Source organism: Lissotriton helveticus, chromosome 1_2, assembly GCF_964261635.1.
Source record: "Lissotriton helveticus chromosome 1_2, aLisHel1.1, whole genome shotgun sequence".
NCBI lineage: Eukaryota > Metazoa > Chordata > Amphibia > Caudata > Salamandridae > Lissotriton > Lissotriton helveticus.
The window spans coordinates 378,446,494-378,469,014 of NC_136058.1; the positions used below are offsets into that span (position 1 = coordinate 378,446,494).

At 48.1% G+C, this 22,521-nt stretch overlaps 23 non-coding genes across 23 annotated transcripts; 18 read left to right on the forward strand and 5 right to left on the reverse strand.

Moving 5' to 3' along the window:
* Positions 1–1,608: 1,608 nt before the first annotated feature.
* Positions 1,609–1,679, reverse strand: TRNAG-GCC (transfer RNA glycine (anticodon GCC)). Its single transcript has one exon. It is a non-coding gene; the product is annotated as a tRNA-Gly (tRNA).
* Positions 1,680–1,886: 207 nt separating this feature from the next.
* Positions 1,887–1,960, forward strand: TRNAN-GUU (transfer RNA asparagine (anticodon GUU)). The gene has a single exon. It is a non-coding gene; the product is annotated as a tRNA-Asn (tRNA).
* Positions 1,961–2,351: 391 nt separating this feature from the next.
* TRNAG-GCC (transfer RNA glycine (anticodon GCC)) lies at positions 2,352–2,422 on the reverse strand. The gene has a single exon. It is a non-coding gene; the product is annotated as a tRNA-Gly (tRNA).
* A 1,878-nt stretch (positions 2,423–4,300) lies between these two features.
* Positions 4,301–4,374, forward strand: TRNAN-GUU (transfer RNA asparagine (anticodon GUU)). The gene has a single exon. It is a non-coding gene; the product is annotated as a tRNA-Asn (tRNA).
* A 2,073-nt stretch (positions 4,375–6,447) lies between these two features.
* Positions 6,448–6,518, reverse strand: TRNAG-GCC (transfer RNA glycine (anticodon GCC)). The gene has a single exon. It is a non-coding gene; the product is annotated as a tRNA-Gly (tRNA).
* A 207-nt stretch (positions 6,519–6,725) lies between these two features.
* Positions 6,726–6,799, forward strand: TRNAN-GUU (transfer RNA asparagine (anticodon GUU)). Its single transcript has one exon. It is a non-coding gene; the product is annotated as a tRNA-Asn (tRNA).
* A 248-nt stretch (positions 6,800–7,047) lies between these two features.
* Positions 7,048–7,119, forward strand: TRNAW-CCA (transfer RNA tryptophan (anticodon CCA)). The gene has a single exon. It is a non-coding gene; the product is annotated as a tRNA-Trp (tRNA).
* A 71-nt stretch (positions 7,120–7,190) lies between these two features.
* TRNAG-GCC (transfer RNA glycine (anticodon GCC)) lies at positions 7,191–7,261 on the reverse strand. The gene has a single exon. It is a non-coding gene; the product is annotated as a tRNA-Gly (tRNA).
* Positions 7,262–9,460: 2,199 nt separating this feature from the next.
* Positions 9,461–9,532, forward strand: TRNAW-CCA (transfer RNA tryptophan (anticodon CCA)). Its single transcript has one exon. It is a non-coding gene; the product is annotated as a tRNA-Trp (tRNA).
* Positions 9,533–11,568: 2,036 nt separating this feature from the next.
* On the forward strand, positions 11,569–11,642 carry TRNAN-GUU (transfer RNA asparagine (anticodon GUU)). The gene has a single exon. It is a non-coding gene; the product is annotated as a tRNA-Asn (tRNA).
* A 248-nt stretch (positions 11,643–11,890) lies between these two features.
* TRNAW-CCA (transfer RNA tryptophan (anticodon CCA)) lies at positions 11,891–11,962 on the forward strand. Its single transcript has one exon. It is a non-coding gene; the product is annotated as a tRNA-Trp (tRNA).
* A 348-nt stretch (positions 11,963–12,310) lies between these two features.
* Positions 12,311–12,384, forward strand: TRNAY-GUA (transfer RNA tyrosine (anticodon GUA)). Its single transcript has one exon. It is a non-coding gene; the product is annotated as a tRNA-Tyr (tRNA).
* Positions 12,385–12,632: 248 nt separating this feature from the next.
* On the forward strand, positions 12,633–12,704 carry TRNAW-CCA (transfer RNA tryptophan (anticodon CCA)). The gene has a single exon. It is a non-coding gene; the product is annotated as a tRNA-Trp (tRNA).
* Positions 12,705–14,330: 1,626 nt separating this feature from the next.
* TRNAW-CCA (transfer RNA tryptophan (anticodon CCA)) lies at positions 14,331–14,402 on the forward strand. Its single transcript has one exon. It is a non-coding gene; the product is annotated as a tRNA-Trp (tRNA).
* A 71-nt stretch (positions 14,403–14,473) lies between these two features.
* On the reverse strand, positions 14,474–14,544 carry TRNAG-GCC (transfer RNA glycine (anticodon GCC)). Its single transcript has one exon. It is a non-coding gene; the product is annotated as a tRNA-Gly (tRNA).
* A 207-nt stretch (positions 14,545–14,751) lies between these two features.
* On the forward strand, positions 14,752–14,825 carry TRNAN-GUU (transfer RNA asparagine (anticodon GUU)). The gene has a single exon. It is a non-coding gene; the product is annotated as a tRNA-Asn (tRNA).
* A 248-nt stretch (positions 14,826–15,073) lies between these two features.
* TRNAW-CCA (transfer RNA tryptophan (anticodon CCA)) lies at positions 15,074–15,145 on the forward strand. Its single transcript has one exon. It is a non-coding gene; the product is annotated as a tRNA-Trp (tRNA).
* A 348-nt stretch (positions 15,146–15,493) lies between these two features.
* On the forward strand, positions 15,494–15,567 carry TRNAN-GUU (transfer RNA asparagine (anticodon GUU)). The gene has a single exon. It is a non-coding gene; the product is annotated as a tRNA-Asn (tRNA).
* Positions 15,568–15,815: 248 nt separating this feature from the next.
* TRNAW-CCA (transfer RNA tryptophan (anticodon CCA)) lies at positions 15,816–15,887 on the forward strand. Its single transcript has one exon. It is a non-coding gene; the product is annotated as a tRNA-Trp (tRNA).
* A 1,628-nt stretch (positions 15,888–17,515) lies between these two features.
* On the forward strand, positions 17,516–17,587 carry TRNAC-ACA (transfer RNA cysteine (anticodon ACA)). The gene has a single exon. It is a non-coding gene; the product is annotated as a tRNA-Cys (tRNA).
* Positions 17,588–17,936: 349 nt separating this feature from the next.
* On the forward strand, positions 17,937–18,010 carry TRNAN-GUU (transfer RNA asparagine (anticodon GUU)). The gene has a single exon. It is a non-coding gene; the product is annotated as a tRNA-Asn (tRNA).
* A 248-nt stretch (positions 18,011–18,258) lies between these two features.
* On the forward strand, positions 18,259–18,330 carry TRNAW-CCA (transfer RNA tryptophan (anticodon CCA)). The gene has a single exon. It is a non-coding gene; the product is annotated as a tRNA-Trp (tRNA).
* A 348-nt stretch (positions 18,331–18,678) lies between these two features.
* TRNAN-GUU (transfer RNA asparagine (anticodon GUU)) lies at positions 18,679–18,752 on the forward strand. The gene has a single exon. It is a non-coding gene; the product is annotated as a tRNA-Asn (tRNA).
* Positions 18,753–22,521: the final 3,769 nt, after the last annotated feature.

A 22,521-nucleotide genomic window follows, 5' to 3' on the forward strand; every position in this document is an offset into this window, starting at 1 on the left:
GGCAGAGCTCTGCCCAAGACAGTGATCAGGTGCACACACTTAAATTGTACACATATGAACAAAGTGTGCGCAGCAGACATGATAACGCCAACGTTTCACATGAAGATGGCAAGAATCAGATGCAGGAGACTATAACTATGAATGTCTTTGCATTTGCTGAGGTCACTGGCTTGGGACTAGAGTTGTGTTTATCAGGGCATGATGGCAGGCTGCTCCCGACAAAAGTGGTTCACAGAATGCACCCGCCAGATCACCAGCACTATTGTGTTTCAGATTATCTCACTGAACTCTCCTCCTGGAAAATCCTTCCCACTGGCTTTCCCAGATTCTGTGTCCTCCCCTAAATGCTGGGGTGAAACGGGCAGAGTTCTGCGCCCTGCGTCCCTTTACGCGTCCCTAACGCGCTCCCAACGCGGCCTACAGCCCTGGTCGGGCACAGCCCTGGTCGGGCTTAGATCACTGGAGCCTTTGGTGACCAAGAACTCCGGAAGCCTAGGGTCAGGCCTATTGCACAGGCATATTGTGCCTTGCCAATCCGGGATTGTTGTGTTTCAGGGCCTAGCCATCAATACTCCTGGGATTTCTTTCCCTGAGAACCCTCTTGTCCCTGTCCTCCCACAAGCCCGAGCTTTTATGTAAAATAAAGTGTGCACCATGGGCCTTCCCCTATTTGCTCTCTCCCCAATCTCTTTCTCCAAAGCTGAGCTCTGAAGGTAAATGTATCTAGCTGAGTGAGGGGCTAGGGAGGGCCTTTCCCAGCAGTCTTACAAGTCAAGAGTTCAGAGAAAGCACCTGCTATGGGAGGGAGACTTTGCTCACAGAGAAGTCAAGTCTAACATAACACATCTGATGGGCAAGGCACACGCCTTACTGGCTGGTAGCACACCTACAGAGGAGCACGGAGCTATGCTAAGCAGGCAACAGAAAAGTCATGTATGTGTCTCATACACTGGGACCGGTAGTAATACTGGCTCTAAGACCATTAGACAGTAGTCTATTCATCATTACGTCCAACAATAACAAGACACTAAGCAAATGAGAAATGCTGTATGGCATAAAGACGCATTATATAACACAAGCTCCAGGCAGGCACACAATTATCAAGATATATATTGAGTCTCAGGAACTGTGCTACAGTTATTAACCTCTGTGGTGCAAATGGTTAGCGCGTTCGGTTGTTAACAGAAAGGTTGGTGGTTCAAGCCCACCCAGGGAAGTATCCTTTTTGCCTGCATGAAACACTTTAATAAAATGCAGATACGTACCTCTGCTCTCTCCTGCTTAAGACCCTTTATCTGAACATTTCAATCCTCTGCGTTCTCTCTGCACCTGCAGTCAATTTCATAATTAGGATAGAAAACAAAAGGCCTAGCCCTGTAATACAACTGTAGGCATATGAGGAGGGGAAAATAAGTCAAAAGGCCATCAGCATTTGTTGATCTGGCTTGAAGGCTGTAAGTGTAAGGACCTCGTGGCGCAACGGTACCGCGTCTGACTCCAGATCAGAAGGTTGCGTGGTCAAATCACGTCGGGGTCACTGTTTACCATTTTATTCCCCACTGAGTTCATATATTTCCTTTCGAAAACAAAGTCAAAGGAACGCAGCCTTGCATTGGCTGGGAATCGAACCCAGGCCTCCCGCGTGGCAGGCGAGAATTCTACCACTGAACCACCAATGCTTCACATGGGGAGTTCACAGGCATAGCTCTGTCCAAGACAGTGATCAGGTGCACACACTTAAATTGTACACATATGAACAAAGTGTGCGCAGCAGACATGACAACGCCAAAGTTTCACATGATGATGGCTTATATAAGACAAGCTCCAGGCAGGCACATACATATCAAGATATATATTGAGTCTGAGGAAAGTTGCTGTAGTCATTCGTCTCTGTGGCGCAATCGGTTAGCGCGTTTGGCTGTTAAGCGAAAGGTTGGTGGTTCAAGCCCACCCAGGGACGTATTATTTTGCCTGCATGAAACACTTGAATGGAAAACAGATACATACCTTTGCTCTCTCCTGCTGGACAACCTTTCCCTGAATATTTCAATTCTCTGCGTTCTCTCGGCACCTGCAGTCAATTTCATAATTAGGATAGAAAACAAAAGGTCAAGCTCTGTAATACAACTGTAGGCATATGAGGAGGGGAAAATAAGTCAAAAGGCCCACAGCATTTGTTGATCTGGCCCCGAAAGCTGTAAGTGTAAGGACCTTGTGGCGCAACGGTAGAGCGTCTGACTCCAGATCAGAAGGTTGCGTGTTCAAATCACGTCGGGGTCACTGCTTACCATTTTATTCCCCACTGAGGTCATATATTTCCTTTCGAAAACAAAGTCAAAAGAAAGCAGTCTTGCATTGGCCGGGAATCGAACCCGGGCCTCCCGCGTGGCAGGCGAGAATTCTACCACTGAACCACCAATGCTTCACATGGGTTGTTCACAGGCAGAGCTCTGCCCAAGACAGTGATCAGGTGCACACACTTAAATTGTACACATATGAACAAAGTGTGCGCAGCAGACATGATAACGCCAACGTTTCACATGAAGATGGCAAGAATCAGATGCAGGAGACTATAACTATGAATGTCTTTGCATTTGCTGAGGTCACTGGCTTGGGACTAGAGTTGTGTTTATCAGGGCATGATGGCAGGCTGCTCCCGACAAAAGTGGTTCACAGAATGCACCCGCCAGATCACCAGCACTATTGTGTTTCAGATTATCTCACTGAACTCTCCTCCTGGAAAATCCTTCCCACTGGCTTTCCCAGATTCTGTGTCCTCCCCTAAATGCTGGGGTGAAACGGGCAGAGTTCTGCGCCCTGCGTCCCTTTATGCGCTCCCAACGCGGCCTACAGCCCTGGTCGGGCTTAGATCACTGGAGCCTTTTGTGACCAAGAACTCCGGAAGCCTAGGGTCAGGCCTGTTGCACAGGCATATTGTGCCTTGCCAATCCGGGATTGTTGTGTTTCAGGGCCTAGCCATCAATACTCCTGGGATTTCTTTCCCTGAGAACCCTCTTGTCCCTGTCCTCCCACAAGCCCCAGCTTTTATGTAAAATAAAGTGTGCACCATGGGCCTTCCCCTATTTGCTCTCTCCCCAATCTCTTTCTCCAAAGCTGAGCTCTAAAGGTAAATGTATCTATCTGAGTGAGGGGCTAGGGAGGGCCTTTCCCAGCAGTCTTACAAGTCAAGAGTTCAGAGAAAGCACCTGCTATGGGAGGGAGACTTTGCTCACAGAGAAGTCAAGTCTAACATAACACATCTGATGGGCAAGGCACACGCCTTACTGGCTGGTAGCACACCTACAGAGGAGCAGGGAGCTATGCTAAGCAGGCAACAGAAAAGTCATGTATGTGTCTCATACACTGGGACCGGTAGTAATACTGGCTCTAAGACCATTAGACAGTAGTCTATTCATCATTACGTCCAACAATAACAAGACACTAAGCAAATGAGAAATGCTGTATGGCATAAAGACGCATTATATAACACAAGCTCCAGGCAGGCACACAATTATCAAGATATATATTGAGTCTCAGGAACTGTGCTACAGTTATTAACCTCTGTGGTGCAAATGGTTAGCGCGTTTGGTTATTAACAGAAAGGTTGGTGGTTCAAGCCCACCCAGGGAAGTATCCTTTTTGCCTGCATGAAACACTTTAATGAAACACAGATACGTACCTCTGCTCTCTCCTGCTTAAGACCCTTTATCTGAACATTTCAATCCTCTGCGTTCTCTCTGCACCTGCAGTCAATTTCATAATTAGGATAGAAAACAAAAGGCCTAGCCCTGTAATACAACTGTAGGCATATGAGGAGGGGAAAATAAGTCAAAAGGCCATCAGCATTTGTTGATCTGGCTTGAAGGCTGTAAGTGTAAGTACCTTGTGGCGCAACGGTAGCGCGTCTGACTCCAGATCAGAAGGTTGCGTGGTCAAATCACGTCGGGGTCACTGCTTACCATTTTATTCCCCACTGAGTTCATATATTTCCTTTCGAAAACAAAGTCAAAGGAACGCAGCCTTGCATTGGCTGGGAATCGAACCCGGGCCTCCCGCGTGGCAGGCGAGAATTCTACCACTGAACCACCAATGCTTCACATGGGGAGTTCACAGGCATAGCTCTGTCCAAGACAGTGATCAGGTGCACACACTTAAATTGTACACATATGAACAAAGTGTGCGCAGCAGACATGACAACGCCAAAGTTTCACATGATGATGGCTTATATAAGACAAGCTCCAGGCAGGCACATACATATCAAGATATATATTGAGTCTAAGGAAAGATGCTGTAGTCATTCGTCTCTGTGGCGCAATCGGTTAGCGCGTTTGGCTGTTAAGCGAAAGGTTGGTGGTTCAAGCCCACCCAGGGACGTATTATTTTGCCTGCATGAAACACTTGAATGGAAAACAGATACATACCTTTGCTCTCTCCTGCTGGACAACCTTTCCCTGAATATTTCAATTCTCTGCGTTCTCTCGGCACCTGCAGTCAATTTCATAATTAGGATAGAAAACAAAAGGTCAAGCTCTGTAATACAACTGTAGGCATATGAGGAGGGGAAAATAAGTCAAAAGGCCCACAGCATTTGTTGATCTGGCTCCGAAAGCTGTAAGTGTAAGGACCTTGTGGCGCAACGGTAGAGCGTCTGACTCCAGATCAGAAGGTTGCGTGTTCAAATCACGTCGGGGTCACTGCTTACCATTTTATTCCCCACTGAGGTCATATATTTCCTTTCGAAAACAAAGTCAAAAGAAAGCAGTCTTGCATTTGCCGGGAATCGAACCCAGGCCTCCCGCGTGGCAGGCGAGAATTCTACCACTGAACCACCAATGCTTCACATGGGTTGTTCACAGGCAGAGCTCTGCCCAAGACAGTGATCAGGTGCACACACTTAAATTGTACACATATGAACAAAGTGTGCGCAGCAGACATGATAACGCCAACGTTTCACATGAAGATGGCAAGAATCAGATGCAGGAGACTATAACTATGAATGTCTTTGCATTTGCTGAGGTCACTGGCTTGGGACTAGAGTTGTGTTTATCAGGGCATGATGGCAGGCTGCTCCCGACAAAAGTGGTTCACAGAATGCACCCGCCAGATCACCAGCACTATTGTGTTTCAGATTATCTCACTGAACTCTCCTCCTGGAAAATCCTTCCCACTGGCTTTCCCAGATTCTGTGTCCTCCCCTAAATGCTGGGGTGATACGGGCAGAGTTCTGCGCCCTGCGTCCCTTTATGCGCTCCCAACGCGGCCTACAGCCCTGGTCGGGCTTAGATCACTGGAGCCTTTTGTGACCAAGAACTCCGGAAGCCTAGGGTCAGGCCTGTTGCACAGGCATATTGTGCCTTGCCAATCCGGGATTGTTGTGTTTCAGGGCCTAGCCATCAATACTCCTGGGATTTCTTTCCCTGAGAACCCTCTTGTCCCTGTCCTCCCACAAGCCCCAGCTTTTATGTAAAATAAAGTGTGCACCATGGGCCTTCCCCTATTGCTATTGCTGTTGCTCTCTCCCCAATCTCTTTCTCCAAAGCTGAGCTCTAAAGGTAAATGTATCTATCTGAGTGAGGGGCTAGGGAGGGCCTTTCCCAGCAGTCTTACAAGTCAAGAGTTCAGAGAAAGCACCTGCTATGGGAGGGAGACTTTGCTCACAGAGAAGTCAAGTCTAACATAACACATCTGATGGGCAAGGCACACGCCTTACTGGCTGGTAGCACACCTACAGAGGAGCAGGGAGCTATGCTAAGCAGGCAACAGAAAAGTCATGTATGTGTCTCATACACTGGGACCGGTAGTAATACTGGCTCTAAGACCATTAGACAGTAGTCTATTCATCATTACGTCCAACAATAACAAGACACTAAGCAAATGAGAAATGCTGTATGGCATAAAGACGCATTATATAACACAAGCTCCAGGCAGGCACACAATTATCAAGATATATATTGAGTCTCAGGAACTGTGCTACAGTTATTAACCTCTGTGGTGCAAATGGTTAGCGCGTTCGGTTGTTAACAGAAAGGTTGGTGGTTCAAGCCCACCCAGGGAAGTATCCTTTTTGCCTGCATGAAACACTTTAATGAAACACAGATACGTACCTCTGCTCTCTCCTGCTTAAGACCCTTTATCTGAACATTTCAATCCTCTGCGTTCTCTCTGCACCTGCAGTCAATTTCATAATTAGGATAGAAAACAAAAGGCCTAGCCCTGTAATACAACTGTAGGCATATGAGGAGGGGAAAATAAGTCAAAAGGCCATCAGCATTTGTTGATCTGGCTTGAAGGCTGTAAGTGTAAGGACCTTGTGGCGCAACGGTAGCGCGTCTGACTCCAGATCAGAAGGTTGCGTGGTCAAATCACGTCGGGGTCACTGCTTACCATTTTATTCCCCACTGAGTTCATATATTTCCTTTCGAAAACAAAGTCAAAGGAACGCAACTTTGCATTGGCCGGGAATCGAACCCGGGCCTCCCGCGTGGCAGGCGAGAATTTTACCACTGAACCACCAATGCTTCACATGGGGAGTTCACAGGCATAGCTCTGTCCAAGACAGTGATCAGGTGCACACACTTAAATTGTACACATATGAACAAAGTGTGCGCAGCAGACATGACAACGCCAAAGTTTCACATGATGATGGCTTATATAAGACGAGCTCCAGGCAGGCACATATATATCAAGATATATATTGAGTCTAAGGAAAGATGCTGTAGTCACTCGTCTCTGTGGCGCAATCGGTTAGCGCGTTCGGCTGTTAAGCGAAAGGTTGGTGGTTCAAGCCCACCCAGGGATGTATTATTTTGCCTGCATGAAACACTTGAATGGAAAACAGATACATACCTTTGCTCTCTCCTGCTGGACACCCTTTCCCTGAATATTTCAATTCTCTGCGTTCTCTCGGCACCTGCAGTCAATTTCATAATTAGGATAGAAAACAAAAGGTCAAGCTCTGTAATACAACTGTAGGCATATGAGGAGGGGAAAATAAGTCAAAAGGCCCACAGCATTTGTTGATCTGGCTCCAAAAGCTGTAAGTGTAAGGACCTCGTGGCGCAACGGTAGCGCGTCTGACTCCAGATCAGAAGGTTGCGTGTTCAAATCACGTCGGGGTCACTGCTTACCATTTTATTCCCCACTGAGGTCATATATTTCCTTTCGAAAACAAAGTCAAAAGAAAGCAGTCTTGCATTGGCCGGGAATCGAACCCGGGCCTCCCGCGTGGCAGGCGAGAATTCTACCACTGAACCACCAATGCTTCACATGGGTTGTTCACAGGCAGAGCTCTGCCCACGACAGTGATCAGGTGCACACACTTAAATTGTACACATATGAACAAAGTGTGCGCAGCAGACATGATAACGCCAACGTTTCACATGAAGATGGCAAGAATCAGATGCAGGAGACTATAACTATGAATGTCTTTGCATTTGCTGAGGTCACTGGCTTGGGACTAGAGTTGTGTTTATCAGGGCATGATGGCAGGCTGCTCCCGACAAAAGTGGTTCACAGAATGCACCCGCCAGATCACCAGCACTATTGTGTTTCAGATTATCTCACTGAACTCTCCTCCTGGAAAATCCTTCCAACTGGCTTTCCCAGATTCTGTGTCCTCCCCTAAATGCTGGGGTGAAACGGGCAGAGTTCTGCGCCCTGCGTCCCTAACGCGCTCCCAACGCGGCCTACAGCCCTGGTCGGGCTTAGATAACTGGAGCCTTTTGTGACCAAGAACTCCGGAAGCCTAGGGTCAGGCCTGTTGCACAGGCATATTGTGCCTTGCCAATCCGGGATTGTTGTGTTTCAGAGCCTAGCCATCAATGCTCCTGGGATTTCTTTCCCTGAGAACCCTCTTGTCCCTGTCCTCCCACAAGCCCCAGCTTTTATGTAAAATAAAGTGTGCACCATGGGCCTTCCCCTATTTGCTCTCTCCCCAATCTCTTTCTCCAAAGCTGAGCTCTGAAGGTAAATGTATCTATCTGAGTGAGGGGCTAGGGAGGGCCTTTCCCAGCAGTCTTACAAGTCAAGAGTTCAGAGAAAGCACCTGCTATGGGAGGGAGACTTTGCTCACAGAGAAGTCAAGTCTAAGATAACACATCTGATGGGCAAGGCACACGCCTTACTGGCTGGTAGCACACCTACAGAGGAGCAGGGAGCTATGCTAAGCAGGCAACAGAAAAGTCATGTATGTGTCTCATACACTGGGACCGGTAGTAATACTGGCTCTAAGACCATTAGACAGTAGTCTATTCATCATTACGTCCAACAATAACAAGACACTAAGCAAATGAGAAATGCTGTATGGCATAAAGACGCATTATATAACACAAGCTCCAGGCAGGCACACAATTATCAAGATATATATTGAGTCTCAGGAACTGTGCTACAGTTATTAACCTCAGTGGTGCAAATGGTTAGCGCGTTTGGTTGTTAACAGAAAGGTTGGTGGTTCAAGCCCACCCAGGGAAGTATCCTTTTTGCCGGCATGAAACACTTTAATGAAACACAGATACGTACCTCTGCTCTCTCCTGCTTAAGACCCTTTATCTGAACATTTCAATCCTCTGCGTTCTCTCTGCACCTGCAGTCAATTTCATAATTAGGATAGAAAACAAAAGGCCTAGCCCTGTAATACAACTGTAGGCATATGAGGAGGGGAAAATAAGTCAAAAGGCCATCAGCATTTGTTGATCTGGCTTGAAGGCTGTAAGTGTAAGGACCTTGTGGCGCAACGGTAGCGCGTCTGACTCCAGATCAGAAGGTTGCGTGGTCAAATCACGTCGGGGTCACTGCTTACCATTTTATTCCCCACTGAGTTCATATATTTCCTTTCGAAAACAAAGTCAAATGAACGCAGCCTTGCATTGGCTGGGAATCGAACCCGGGCCTCCCGCGTGGCAGGCAAGAATTCTACCACTGAACCACCAATGCTTCACATGGGGAGTTCACAGGCATAGCTCTGTCCAAGACAGTGATCAGGTGCACACACTTAAATTGTACACATATGAACAAAGTGTGCGCAGCAGACATGACAACGCCAAAGTTTCACATGATGATGGCTTATATAAGACAAGCTCCAGGCAGGCACATACATATCAAGATATATATTGAGTCTAAGGAAAGATGCTGTAGTCATTCGTCTCTGTGGCGCAATCGGTTACCGCGTTAGGCTGTTAAGCGAAAGGTTGGTGGTTCAAGCCCACCCAGGGACGTATTATTTTGCCTGCATGAAACACTTGAATGGAAAACAGATACATACCTTTGCTCTCTCCTGCTGGACAACCTTTCCCTGAATATTTCAATTCTCTGCGTTCTCTCGGCACCTGCAGTCAATTTCATAATTAGGATAGAAAACAAAAGGTCAAGCTCTGTAATACAACTGTAGGCATATGAGGAGGGGAAAATAAGTCAAAAGGCCCACAGCATTTGTTGATCTGGCTCCGAAAGCTGTAAGTGTAAGGACCTCGTGGCGCAACGGTAGCGCGTCTGACTCCAGATCAGAAGGTTGCGTGTTCAAATCACGTCGGGGTCACTGCTTACCATTTTATTCCCCACTGAGGTCATATATTTCCTTTCGAAAACAAAGTCAAATGAAAGCAGTCTTGCATTGGCCGGGAATCGAACCCGGGCCTCCGGCGTGGCAGGCGAGAATTCTACCACTGAACCACCAATGCTTCACATGGGTTGTTCACAGGCAGAGCTCTGCCCAAGACAGTGATCAGGTGCACACACTTAAATTGTACACATATGAACAAAGTGTGCGCAGCAGACATGATAACGCCAACGTTTCACATGAAGATGGCAAGAATCAGATGCAGGAGACTATAACTATGAATGTCTTTGCATTTGCTGAGGTCACTGGCTTGGGACTAGAGTTGTGTTTATCAGGGCATGATGGCAGGCTGCTCCCGACAAAAGTGGTTCACAGAATGCACCCGCCAGATCACCAGCACTATTGTGTTTCAGATTATCTCACTGAACTCTCCTCCTGGAAAATCCTTCCCACTGGCTTTCCCAGATTCTGTGTCCTCCCCTAAATTCTGGGGTGAAACGGGCAGAGTTCTGCGCCCTGCGTCCCTTTACGCGCTCCCAACGCGGCCTACAGCCCTGGTCGGGCACAGCCCTGGTCGGGCTTAGATCACTGGAGCCTTTTGTGACCAAGAACTCCGGAAGCCTAGGGTCAGGCCTGTTGCACAGGCATATTGTGCCTTGCCAATCCGGGATTGTTGTGTTTCAGGGCCTAGCCATCAATACTCCTGGGATTTCTTTCCCTGAGAACCCTCTTGTCCCTGTCCTCCCACAAGCCCCAGCTTTTATGTAAAATAAAGTGTGCACCATGGGCCTTCCCCTATTTGCTCTCTCCCCAATCTCTTTCTCCAAAGCTGAGCTCTAAAGGTAAATGTATCTATCTGAGTGAGGGGCTAGGGAGGGCCTTTCCCAGCAGTCTTACAAGTCAAGAGTTCAGAGAAAGCACCTGCTATGGGAGGGAGACTTTGCTCACAGAGAAGTCAAGTCTAAGATAACACATCTGATGGGCAAGGCACACGCCTTACTGGCTGGTAGCACACCTACAGAGGAGCAGGGAGCTATGCTAAGCAGGCAACAGAAAAGTCATGTATGTGTCTCAAACACTGGGACCGGTAGTAATACTGGCTCTAAGACCATTAGACAGTAGTCTATTCATCATTACGTCCAACAATAACAAGACACTAAGCAAATGAGAAATGCTGTATGGCATAAAGACGCATTATATAACACAAGCTCCAGGCAGGCACACAATTATCAAGATATATATTGAGTCTCAGGAACTGTGCTACAGTTATTAACCTCTGTGGTGCAAATGGTTAGCGCGTTCGGTTGTTAACAGAAAGGTTGGTGGTTCAAGCCCACCCAGGGAAGTATCCTTTTTGCCTGCATGAAACACTTTAATGAAACACAGATACGTACCTCTGCTCTCTCCTGCTTAAGACCCTTTATCTGAACATTTCAATCCTCTGCGTTCTCTCTGCACCTGCAGTCAATTTCATAATTAGGATAGAAAACAAAAGGCCTAGCCCTGTAATACAACTGTAGGCATATGAGGAGGGGAAAATAAGTCAAAAGGCCATCAGCATTTGTTGATCTGGCTTGAAGGCTGTAAGTGTAAGGACCTTGTGGCGCAACGGTAGCGCGTCTGACTCCAGATCAGAAGGTTGCGTGGTCAAATCACGTCGGGGTCACTGCTTACCATTTTATTCCCCACTGAGTTCATATATTTCCTTTCGAAAACAAAGTCAAAGGAACGCAGCCTTGCATTGGCTGGGAATCGAACCCGGGCCTCCCGCGTGGCAGGCGAGAATTCTACCACTGAACCACCAATGCTTCACATGGGGAGTTCACAGGCATATCTCTGTCCAAGACAGTGATCAGGTGCACACACTTAAATTGTACACATATGAACAAAGTGTGCGCAGCAGACATGACAACGCCAAAGTTTCACATGATGATGGCTTGTATAAGACAAGCTCCAGGCAGGCACATACATATCAAGATATATATTGAGTCTAAGGAAAGATGCTGTAGTCACTCGTCTCTGTGGCGCAATCGGTTAGCGCGTTCGGCTGTTAACCGAAAGGTTGGTGGTTCAAGCCCACCCAGGGACGTATTATTTTGCCTGAATGAAACACTTGAATGGAAAACAGATACATACCTTTGCTCTCTCCTGCTGGACAACCTTTCCCTGAATATTTCAATTCTCTGCGTTCTCTCTGCACCTGCAGTCAATTTCATAATTAGGATAGAAAACAAAAGGTCAAGCTCTGTAATACAACTGTAGGCATATGAGGAGGGGAAAATAAGTCAAAAGGCCCACAGCATTTGTTGATCTGGCTCCGAAAGCTGTAAGTGTAAGGACCTCGTGGCGCAACGGTAGCGCGTCTGACTCCAGATCAGAAAGATGCGTGTTCAAATCACGTCGGGGTCACTGCTTACCATTTTATTCCCCACTGAGGTCATATATTTCCTTTCGAAAACAAAGTCAAAAGAACGCAGCCTTGCATTGGCCGGGAATCAAACCCTGGCCTCCCACGTGGCAGGCAAGAATTCTACCACTGAACCACCAATGCTTCACATGGGGTGTTCACAGGCATAGCTCTGTCCAAGACAGTGATCAGGTCACACACTTAAATTGTACACATATGAACAAAGTGTGCGCAGCAGACATGATACCGCCAAAGTTTCACATGATGATGGCTTATATATGATAAACTCTAGGCAGGCGCATACATATCAAGATATATATTGAGTCTAAGGAAAGATGCTGCAGTCACTCGTCTCTGTGGCGCAATCGGTTAACGCGTTCGGCTGTAAACCGAAAGGTTGGTGGTTCAAGCCCACCCAGGGACGTATCATTTTGCCTGCATGAAGCACTTGAATGAAACACAGATACATACCTTTGCACTCTCCTGCTGGACACCCTTTCCCTGAATATTTCAATCCTCTGCGTTCACTCTGCACCTGCAGTCAATTTCATAATTAGGATAGAAAAGAAAAGGCCAAGCCCTGTAATACAACTGTAGGCATATGAGGAGGGGAAAATAAGTCAAAAGGCCCACAGCATTTGCTGATCTGGCTCCGAAGGCTGTAAGTGTACGGACCTCGTGGCGCAACGGTAGCGAGTCTGACTCCAGATCAGAAGGTTGCGTGTTCAAATCACGTCGGGGTCACTGCTTACCATTTTATTCCCCACTGAGTTCATATATTTCCTTTCGAAAACAAAGTCAAAAGAAAGCAGTCTTGCATTGGCCGGGAATCGAACCCAGGCCTCCCGCGTGGCAGGCGAGAATGCTACCACTGAACCACCAATGCTTCACATGGGTTGTTCACAGGCAGAGCTCTGCCCAAGACAGTGATCAGGTGCACACACTTAAATTGTACACATATGAACAAAGTGTGCGCAGCAGACATGATAACGCCAACGTTTCACATGAAGATGGCAAGAATCAGATGCAGGAGACTATAACTATGAATGTCTTTGCATTTGCTGAGGTCACTGGCTTGGGACTAGAGTTGTGTTTATCAGGGCATGATGGCAGGCTGCTCCCGACAAAAGTGGTTCACAGAATGCACCCGCCAGATCACCAGCACTATTGTGTTTCAGATTATCTCACTGAACTCTCCTCCTGGAAAATCCTTCCCACTGGCTTTCCCAGATTCTGTGTCCTCCCCTAAATGCTGGGGTGAAACGGGCAGAGTTCTGCGCCCTGCGTCCCTTTACGCGTCCCTAACGCGCTCCCAACGCGGCCTACAGCCCTGGTCGGGCACAGCCCTGGTCGGGCTTAGATCACTGGAGCCTTTGGTGACCAAGAACTCCGGAAGCCTAGGGTCAGGCCTATTGCACAGGCATATTGTGCCTTGCCAATCCGGGATTGTTGTGTTTCAGGGCCTAGCCATCAATACTCCTGGGATTTCTTTCCCTGAGAACCCTCTTGTCCCTGTCCTCCCACAAGCCCGAGCTTTTATGTAAAATAAAGTGTGCACCATGGGCCTTCCCCTATTTGCTCTCTCCCCAATCTCTTTCTCCAAAGCTGAGCTCTGAAGGTAAATGTATCTAGCTGAGTGAGGGGCTAGGGAGGGCCTTTCCCAGCAGTCTTACAAGTCAAGAGTTCAGAGAAAGCACCTGCTATGGGAGGGAGACTTTGCTCACAGAGAAGTCAAGTCTAACATAACACATCTGATGGGCAAGGCACACACCTTACTGGCTGGTAGCACACCTACAGAGGAGCAGGGAGCTATGCTAAGCAGGCAACAGAAAAGTCATGTATGTGTCTCATACACTGGGACCGGTAGTAATACTGGCTCTAAGACCATTAGACAGTAGTCTATTCATCATCACGTCCAACAATAACAAGACACTAAGCAAATGAGAAATACTGTATGGCATAAAGACGCATTATATAACACAAGCTCCAGGCAGGCACACAATTATCAAGATATATATTGAGTCTCAGGAACTGTGCTACAGTTATTAACCTCTGTGGTGCAAATGGTTAGCGCGTTCGGTTGTTAACAGAAAGGTTGGTGGTTCAAGCCCACCCAGGGAAGCATCCTTTTTGCCGGCATGAAACACTTTAATGAAACACAGATACGTACCTCTGCTCTCTCCTGCTTAAGACCCTTTACCTGAACATTTCAATCCTCTGCGTTCTCTCTGCACCTGCAGTCAATTTCATAATTAGGATAGAAAACAAAAGGTCAAGCTCTGTAATACAACTGTAGGCATATGAGGAGGGGAAAATAAGTCAAAAGGCCATCAGCATTTGTTGATCTGGCTTGAAGGCTGTAAGTGTAAGGACCTCGTGGCGCAATGGTAGCGCGTCTGACTCCAGATCAGAAGGTTGCGTGTTCAAATCACGTCGGGGTCACTGCTTACCATTTTATTCCCCACTGAGTTCATCTATTTCCTTTCGAAAACAAAGTCAAAAGAACACAGCCTTGCATTGGCCGGGAATTGAACCCGGGCCTCCCGCGTGGCAGGCAAGAATTCTACCACTGAACCACCAATGCTTCACATGGGGAGTTCACAGGCATAGCTCTGTCCAAGACAGTGATCAGGTGCACACACTTAAATTGTACACATATGAACAAAGTGTGCGCAGCACACATGACAACGCCAAAGTTTCACATGATGATGGCTTATATAAGACAAGCTCCAGGCAGGCACATACATATCAAGATATATACTGAGTCTAAGGAAAGATGCTGTAGTCACTCGTCTCTGTGGCGCAATCGGTTAGCGCGTTCGGCTGTTAACCGAAAGGTTGGTGGTTCAAGCCCACCCAGGGACGTAATATTTTGCCTGCATGAAACACTTGAATGAAAAACAGATACATACCTTTGCTCTCTCCTGCTGGACACCCTTTCCCTGAATATTTCAATTCTCTGCGTTCTCTCTGCACCTGCAGGCAATTTCATAATTAGGATAGAAAACAAAAGGTCAAGTTCTGTAATACAACTGTAGGCATATGAGGAGGGGAAAATAAGTCAAAAGGCCCACAGCATTTGTTGATTTGGCTCCGAATGCTGTAAGTGTAAGGACCGCGTGGCGCAACGGTAGCGCGTCTGACTCCAGATCAGAAGGTTGCGTGTTCAAATCACGTTGGGGTCACTGCTTACCATTTTATTCCCCACTGAGTTCATATATTTCCTTTCGAAAACAAAGTCAAAAGAACGCAGCCTTGCATTGGCCGGGAATCAAACCCGGGCCTCCCGCGTGGCAGGCAAGAATTCTACCACTGAACCACCAATGCTTCACATGGGGAGTGCACAGGCATAGCTCTGTCCAAGACAGTGATCAGGTCACACACTTAAATTGTACACATATGAACAAAGTGTGCGCAGCAGACATGATACCGCCAAAGTTTCACATGATGATGGCTTATATATGATAAACTCCAGGCAGGCGCATACATATCAAGATATATATTGAGTCTAAGGAAAGATGCTTCAGTCACTCGTCTCTGTGGCGCAATCGGTTAGCGCGTTCGGCTGTTAACCGAAAGGTTGGTGGTTCAAGCCCACCCAGGGACGTATCATTTTGCCTGCATGAAGCACTTGAATGAAACACAGATACATACCTTTGCACTCTCCTGCTGGACACCCTTTCCCTGAATATTTCAATCCTCTGCGTTCTCTCTGCACCTGCAGTCAATTTCATAATTAGGATAGAAAACAAAAGGCCAAGCCCTGTAATACAACTGTAGGCATATGAGGAGGGGAAAATAAGTCAAAAGGCCCACAGCATTTGCTGATCTGGCTCCGAAGGCTGTAAGTGTACGGACCTCGTGGCGCAACGGTAGCGAGTCTGACTCCAGATCAGAAGGTTGCGTGTTCAAATCACGTCGGGGTCACTGCTTACCATTTTATTCCCCACTGAGTTCATATATTTCCTTTCGAAAACAAAGTCAAAAGAAAGCAGTCTTGCATTGGCCGGGAATCGAACCCAGGCCTCCAGCGTGGCAGGCGAGAATGCTACCACTGAACCACCAAGTGCTTCACATGGGTTGTTCACAGGCAGAGCTCTGCCCAAGACAGTGATCAGGTGCACACACTTAAATTGTACACATATGAACAAAGTGTGCGCAGCAGACATGATAACGCCAACGTTTCACATGAAGATGGCAAGAATCAGATGCAGGAGACTATAACTATGAATGTCTTTGCATTTGCTGAGGTCACTGGCTTGGGACTAGAGTTGTGTTTATCAGGGCATGATGGCAGGCTGCTCCCGACAAAAGTGGTTCACAGAATGCACCCGCCAGATCACCAGCACTATTGTGTTTCAGATTATCTCACTGAACTCTCCTCCTGGAAAATCCTTCCCACTGGCTTTCCCAGATTCTGTGTCCTCCCCTAAATGCTGGGGTGAAACGGGCAGAGTTCTGCGCCCTGCGTCCCTTTACGCGTCCCTAACGCGCTCCCAACGCGGCCTACAGCCCTGGTCGGGCACAGCCCTGGTCGGGCTTAGATCACTGGAGCCTTTGGTGACCAAGAACTCCGGAAGCCTAGGGTCAGGCCTATTGCACAGGCATATTGTGCCTTGCCAATCCGGGATTGTTGTGTTTCAGGGCCTAGCCATCAATACTCCTGGGATTTCTTTCCCTGAGAACCCTCTTGTCCCTGTCCTCCCACAAGCCCGAGCTTTTATGTAAAATAAAGTGTGCACCATGGGCCTTCCCCTATTTGCTCTCTCCCCAATCTCTTTCTCCAAAGCTGAGCTCTGAAGGTAAATGTATCTAGCTGAGTGAGGGGCTAGGGAGGGCCTTTCCCAGCAGTCTTACAAGTCAAGAGTTCAGAGAAAGCACCTGCTATGGGAGGGAGACTTTGCTCACAGAGAAGTCAAGTCTAACATAACACATCTGATGGGCAAGGCACACACCTTACTGGCTGGTAGCACACCTACAGAGGAGCAGGGAGCTATGCTAAGCAGGCAACAGAAAAGTCATGTATGTGTCTCATACACTGGGACCGGTAGTAATACTGGCTCTAAGACCATTAGACAGTAGTCTATTCATCATCACGTCCAACAATAACAAGACACTAAGCAAATGAGAAATGCTGTATGGCATAAAGACGCATTATATAACACAAGCTCCAGGCAGGCACACAATTATCAAGATATATATTGAGTCTCAGGAACTGTGCTACAGTTATTAACCTCTGTGGTGCAAATGGTTAGCGCGTTCGGTTGTTAACAGAAAGGTTGGTCGTTCAAGCCCACCCAGGGAAGTATCCTTTTTTGCCTGCATGAAACACTTTAATGAAACACAGATACGTACCTCTGCTCTCTCCTGCTTAAGACCCTTTACCTGAACATTTCAATCCTCTGCGTTCTCTCTGCACCTGCAGTCAATTTCATAATTAGGATAGAAAACAAAAGGCCTAGCCCTGTAATACAACTGTAGGCATATGAGGAGGGGAAAATAAGTCAAAAGGCCATCAGCATTTGTTGATCTGGCTTGAAGGCTGTAAGTGTAAGGACCTCGTGGCGCAATGGTAGTGCGTCTGACTACAGATCAGAAGGTTGTGTGTTCAAATCACGTCGGGGTCACTGCTTACCATTTTATTCCCCACTGAGTTCATATATTTCCTTTCGAAAACAAAGTCAAAAGAACGCAGCCTTGCATTGGCCGGGAATTGTACCCGGGCCTCCAGCGTGGCAGGCAAGAATTCTACCACTGAACCACCAATGCTTCACATGGGGAGTGCACAGGCATAGCTCTGTCCAAGACAGTGATCAGGTGCACACACTTAAATTATACACATATGAACAAAGTGTGCGCAGCAGACATGACAACGCCAAAGTTTCACATGATGATGGCTTATATAAGACAAGCTCCAGGCAGGCACATACATATCAAGATATATACTGAGTCTAAGGAAAGATGCTGTAGTCACTCGTCTCTGTGGCGCAATCGGTTAGCGCGTTCGGCTGTTAACCGAAAGGTTGGTGGTTCAAGCCCACCCAGGGACGTATTATTTTGCCTGCATGAAACACTTGAATGAAAAACAGATACATACCTTTGCTCTCTCCTGCTGGACACCCTTTCCCTGAATATTTCAATCCTCTGCGTTCTCTCTGCACCTGCAGTCAATTTCATAATTAGGATAGAAAACAAAAGGTCAAGTTCTGTAATACAACTGTAGGCATATGAGGAGCGGAAAATAAGTCAAAAGGCCCACAGCATTTGTTGATTTGGCTCCGAATGCTGTAAGTGTAAGGACCTCGTGGCGCAACGGTAGCGCGTCTGACTCCAGATCAGAAGGTTGCGTGTTCAAATCACGTCGGGGTCACTGCTTACCATTTTATTCCCCACTGAGTTCATATATTTCCTTTCGAAAACAAAGTCAAAAGAACGCAGCCTTGCATTGGCCGGGAATTAAACCCGGGCCTCCCGCGTGGCAGGCAAGAATTCTACCACTGAACCACCAATGCTTCACATGGGGTGTTCACAGGCATAGCTCTGTCCAAGACAGTGATCAGGTCACACACTTAAATTGTACACATATGAACAAAGTGTGCGCAGCAGACATGATACCGCCAAAGTTTCACATGATGATGGCTTATATATGATAAACTCTAGGCAGGCGCATACATATCAAGATATATATTGAGTCTAAGGAAAGATGCTGCAGTCACTCGTCTCTGTGGCGCAATCGGTTAACGCGTTCGGCTGTTAACCGGAAGGTTGGTGGTTCAAGCCCACCCAGGGACGTATCATTTTGCCTGCATGAAGCACTTGAATGAAACACAGATACATACCTTTGCTCTCTCCTGCTGGACACCCTTTCCCTGAATATTTCAATCCTCTGCGTTCTCTCTGCATGTTAGAAGCGGCTGTCTCTAGTTGGCAGAGGTATACACTTCTGACAAATAGGGACACACCTTTTCTAGTCAGGGCAAGGGGATCACACACTTAGATAACCCCTGCTCACCCCCTTGGTAGCTTGGCAAAGCAGACAGGCTTATCTCAGAGGCAGTGCGTTAAGCATTTATGACCACATACAGTAATAAAGTGAATACACTACAAATGGACACGACACAGTAGTATTATAAAAATAAGGATTTTTATATAAGGCTTAGCACAAGACCAAATAACAACAACAATATACCACAGTCTTAATAAATACTCTTGGAAGGAAAAATAATAATTCAAGCACGGTTTCTTCTTAGCACAAAGACTTTAGTATCAAAAGCAACTCTTCTTCTTTAAAATACAGTTCTTGGCAACAATGTAACCCACACGGGAGTCACACGACGTCGAGGCAAAGTTAATCCAAAGGTTCGGCGTCGACCGCGAGGAGCGCTACGTCGAGCCCGGAGTTGCACAGACCCCAACAACACAGTACCTTGGAAAAGTGAAGCACTCGAGGATCAGCGGCGTCGAGATGTCCGGCGTCGCGTCTTCGGCGTCGATCGGGCCTCGGAGTCGGGGCGATCTGCAGCGGCATCGACCGAAGTCAGGCGGGAGCAGCGCTCACGGGATGAAGCAGGATACGGCGTCGTCGATGTCGATGTTGCAAGAGTGAGCAGCGCTCACGGCGTCGAGAGGGCTCGAGGTCGATGAGATCAGCGGCGGCGTCGACACAGGGTCACTTGGAGCTGGAGCCGAACTCGCTACTCACTGGCGTCGCTACTGGCGTCGATCGGGCCCGGCGGCCGGCGTCGAAGGTGCGGGACACTGGAGCCGTTACTCACGATGTCGAGCTGAATTCGGCGGCGTCCGTCAGCGTCGAGATTGCTGGATTCTTCAGAGGTGCTGGATTTCAGGTTCCAGCAACAAGCACTTTCAGCAAACAAATGAAGTCCTTTGACCCTGTGACTTCAACAGGAGGCTGGAACTTCTTCCAGCCCTTGGAGATTTTCTTAGCAAGGTTGAGAGTACACACTCAGTTCCTCTCTCCTGGTTCCTTGGCAAAAATAAAGAAGCAACTGCAGGATTCCCCCAACAAACAGCACTCTGGCAGAAGGGGTAGGCAGTCCTTAGATCAGCATGCTTATTGTCCTTGGTTCAGGTTTCCTTGTCAGAAGTGATCTAAATTCTTGGTTCAGGGGTCCTTCTCTTATACCCCTTTTTGGCTTTGATCCCTTTGTCCATGCAGGGGAATTTCCCCCCCTCCTGGGTTTGTTGTGGGTGTTGCCAGGTCGAGGCACCTGGCCTATTCACTGTGCAGGGCAGAGTCCTCAGCCGCCCAGCAGGAGCGGAGCCAGCATTGTCACTGGCAGGGGCAGGGCCATCAGTTGCCCGGCAGGAGGTGGGCCAGGAAAGTCCCAGGCAGACACAGAGTCATCAGTCGCCTGGCAGGGGGGCGGAGCCAGCATTGTATCAGGCAGGGCAGGCTATCAGGAGCTACTCTTCCCCTACTCTCAATGCAAATGCCCCACTCATCCCACACTGACTCATTCAGACTCTCTGGAGCCACCCAGCTCCTGTCACACGCACACCAGAACCAGCAGAGACCGGTAGACAGTTAGACAAGAAAATAGCTACTCTCTAAAAGTGCTATTTTCAAACACAGAGTCCAAAAACCATCCACACCAACGGATGCGTTATTAAACCCTGAGTTCAGGGATACCAAACTCGACATTGCACCATGCTCCCCGAGCCCGCTAGGATTATAGCATTAATAATCCTGGTAGCCCATTCTAACTGATGGAGAGCAGGTTACCTTACAATAGTGAAAAACGACTATGGCTCTAATTCACTATCAGGACATGCCAACCTTGTCAGGCCTGTCCTACCTTATGCTTACAATGCACCCTGCCCTTGGGCCTACCATAGGGGTGACTAACATGAAGTTAAGGGAAGGTTTAGGGACTGGCAAGTAGGTGTACTTGCGCAGTCCTCGTGACAGTCAGACTGCACGTGGTCTAGCAATGGTAGACCTTCAGACATACTTTTACTAGGCCGCTCTTGTGGGTGGCACAACATGTGCTGCAAGCCCACTAGCAGCATTTGTATTTACAAGCCCTGGCACTCCTGGTGCACTCTACTAGGGACTGACAGTAAACCAAATCAGCCAAACATGGAAGTCAATCAATACAGCAATTTCACATAGGGAGCACTTGCACTGTGGCACTGATCAGCAGTGGCACAGTGCCCAAAGCAATATACCAGCAAAAACATCGTAAACAGAGGAGGCAAACAGAAAAAATGGAGGAGAGACTCATGCCAATGATGTCAGGTCTAACACGTGTCCCCTCCAGCTGAAATGTGGGGAGAACTACCCTTACCCTAGGGAGTCCTCATCACTAAGGCGGAAAAATCTGGACAGACCATCAGCATTGGCGTGATCTGTGCCAGGGCGGTGTTCCACCGTGAAGTCCATCCCCTGTAGGGAAATGGACCACCTCAACAGCTTTGGATTCTCACCCCTCATCTGCATCAACCATCTGAGGGGCCTGTGGTCTGTCTGAACCCGGAAGTGAGTCCCAAACAGGTAGGGTCTTAGCTTCTTCAGCGCCCAGACCACAGCAAATGCTTCTCTCTCTATCGCACTCCACCTCTGTTCCCTGGGAAGTAACCTCCTGCTGATGAAGGCTACAGGTAAGTCTCGGCCCTCTTCATTCACCTGAGCTAGAACAGCCCCCACGCCATGCTCTGAAGCGTCCGTCTGGACAACAAATTCTTTAGAAAAGTCGGGTGCCTGGAGTATGGGTGCTGTGCACATTGCAGTTTTCAGGGTGTCAAAGGCCGTCTGACAGGCGTCAGTCCAGATCACAAGTCTTGGCTGCTTCCTGGAAGTCAGCGAAGTCAAGGGGTGCACAATGTTACCATAATCCTTGACAAACCTCCTGTAATAACCCGTGAGACCTGAGAAGGCTCTCACCTGAGTCTGGGTTTTGGGCGGTGCCCATGCCAGGATGGTATCAATCTTGGGTTGCAGGGGGGCCACCTTGCCGCTCCCTACTTGGTGCCCCAAGTACACCACTGAACCCTGCCCAATCTGGCACTTACTGGCTTTGATTGTGAGGCCTGCTCTGCGCAGGGCCAACAACACTTCCTGGAGGTGGCGCAAGTGTTCCTCCCAGCTGGCGCTGAACACTGCGATGTCGTCCAGGTAGGCGGCACTGAAATCCTCCAGTCCAGCCAAAACCTGGTTGACCAACCTCTGGAAGGTGGCAGGGGCATTCTTCATCCCAAAGGGCATAACCCGGAACTGGTAGTGCCCATCTGGTGTGGAGAATGCTGACCTCTCTTTTGCCCCATCAGTCAAGGCGATCTGCCAGTACCCAGACGTCAGATCAAACGTACTAAGGTACCGGGCAGCCCTCAACCGATTTATGAGCTCATCAGCTCTGGGGATGGGGTGCGCGTCAGTCTTGGTGACTGAATTGAGTCCTCGGTAATCCACACAGAACCGAAGTTCTGGTGAAGCACCAGGCGCTGCAGCCTTTGGGACCAAGACCACTGGGCTGGCCCAAGGACTGCTAGAGGACTCAACCACCCCTAAGGCAAACATTTTGGAGACCTCCTCCTTGAT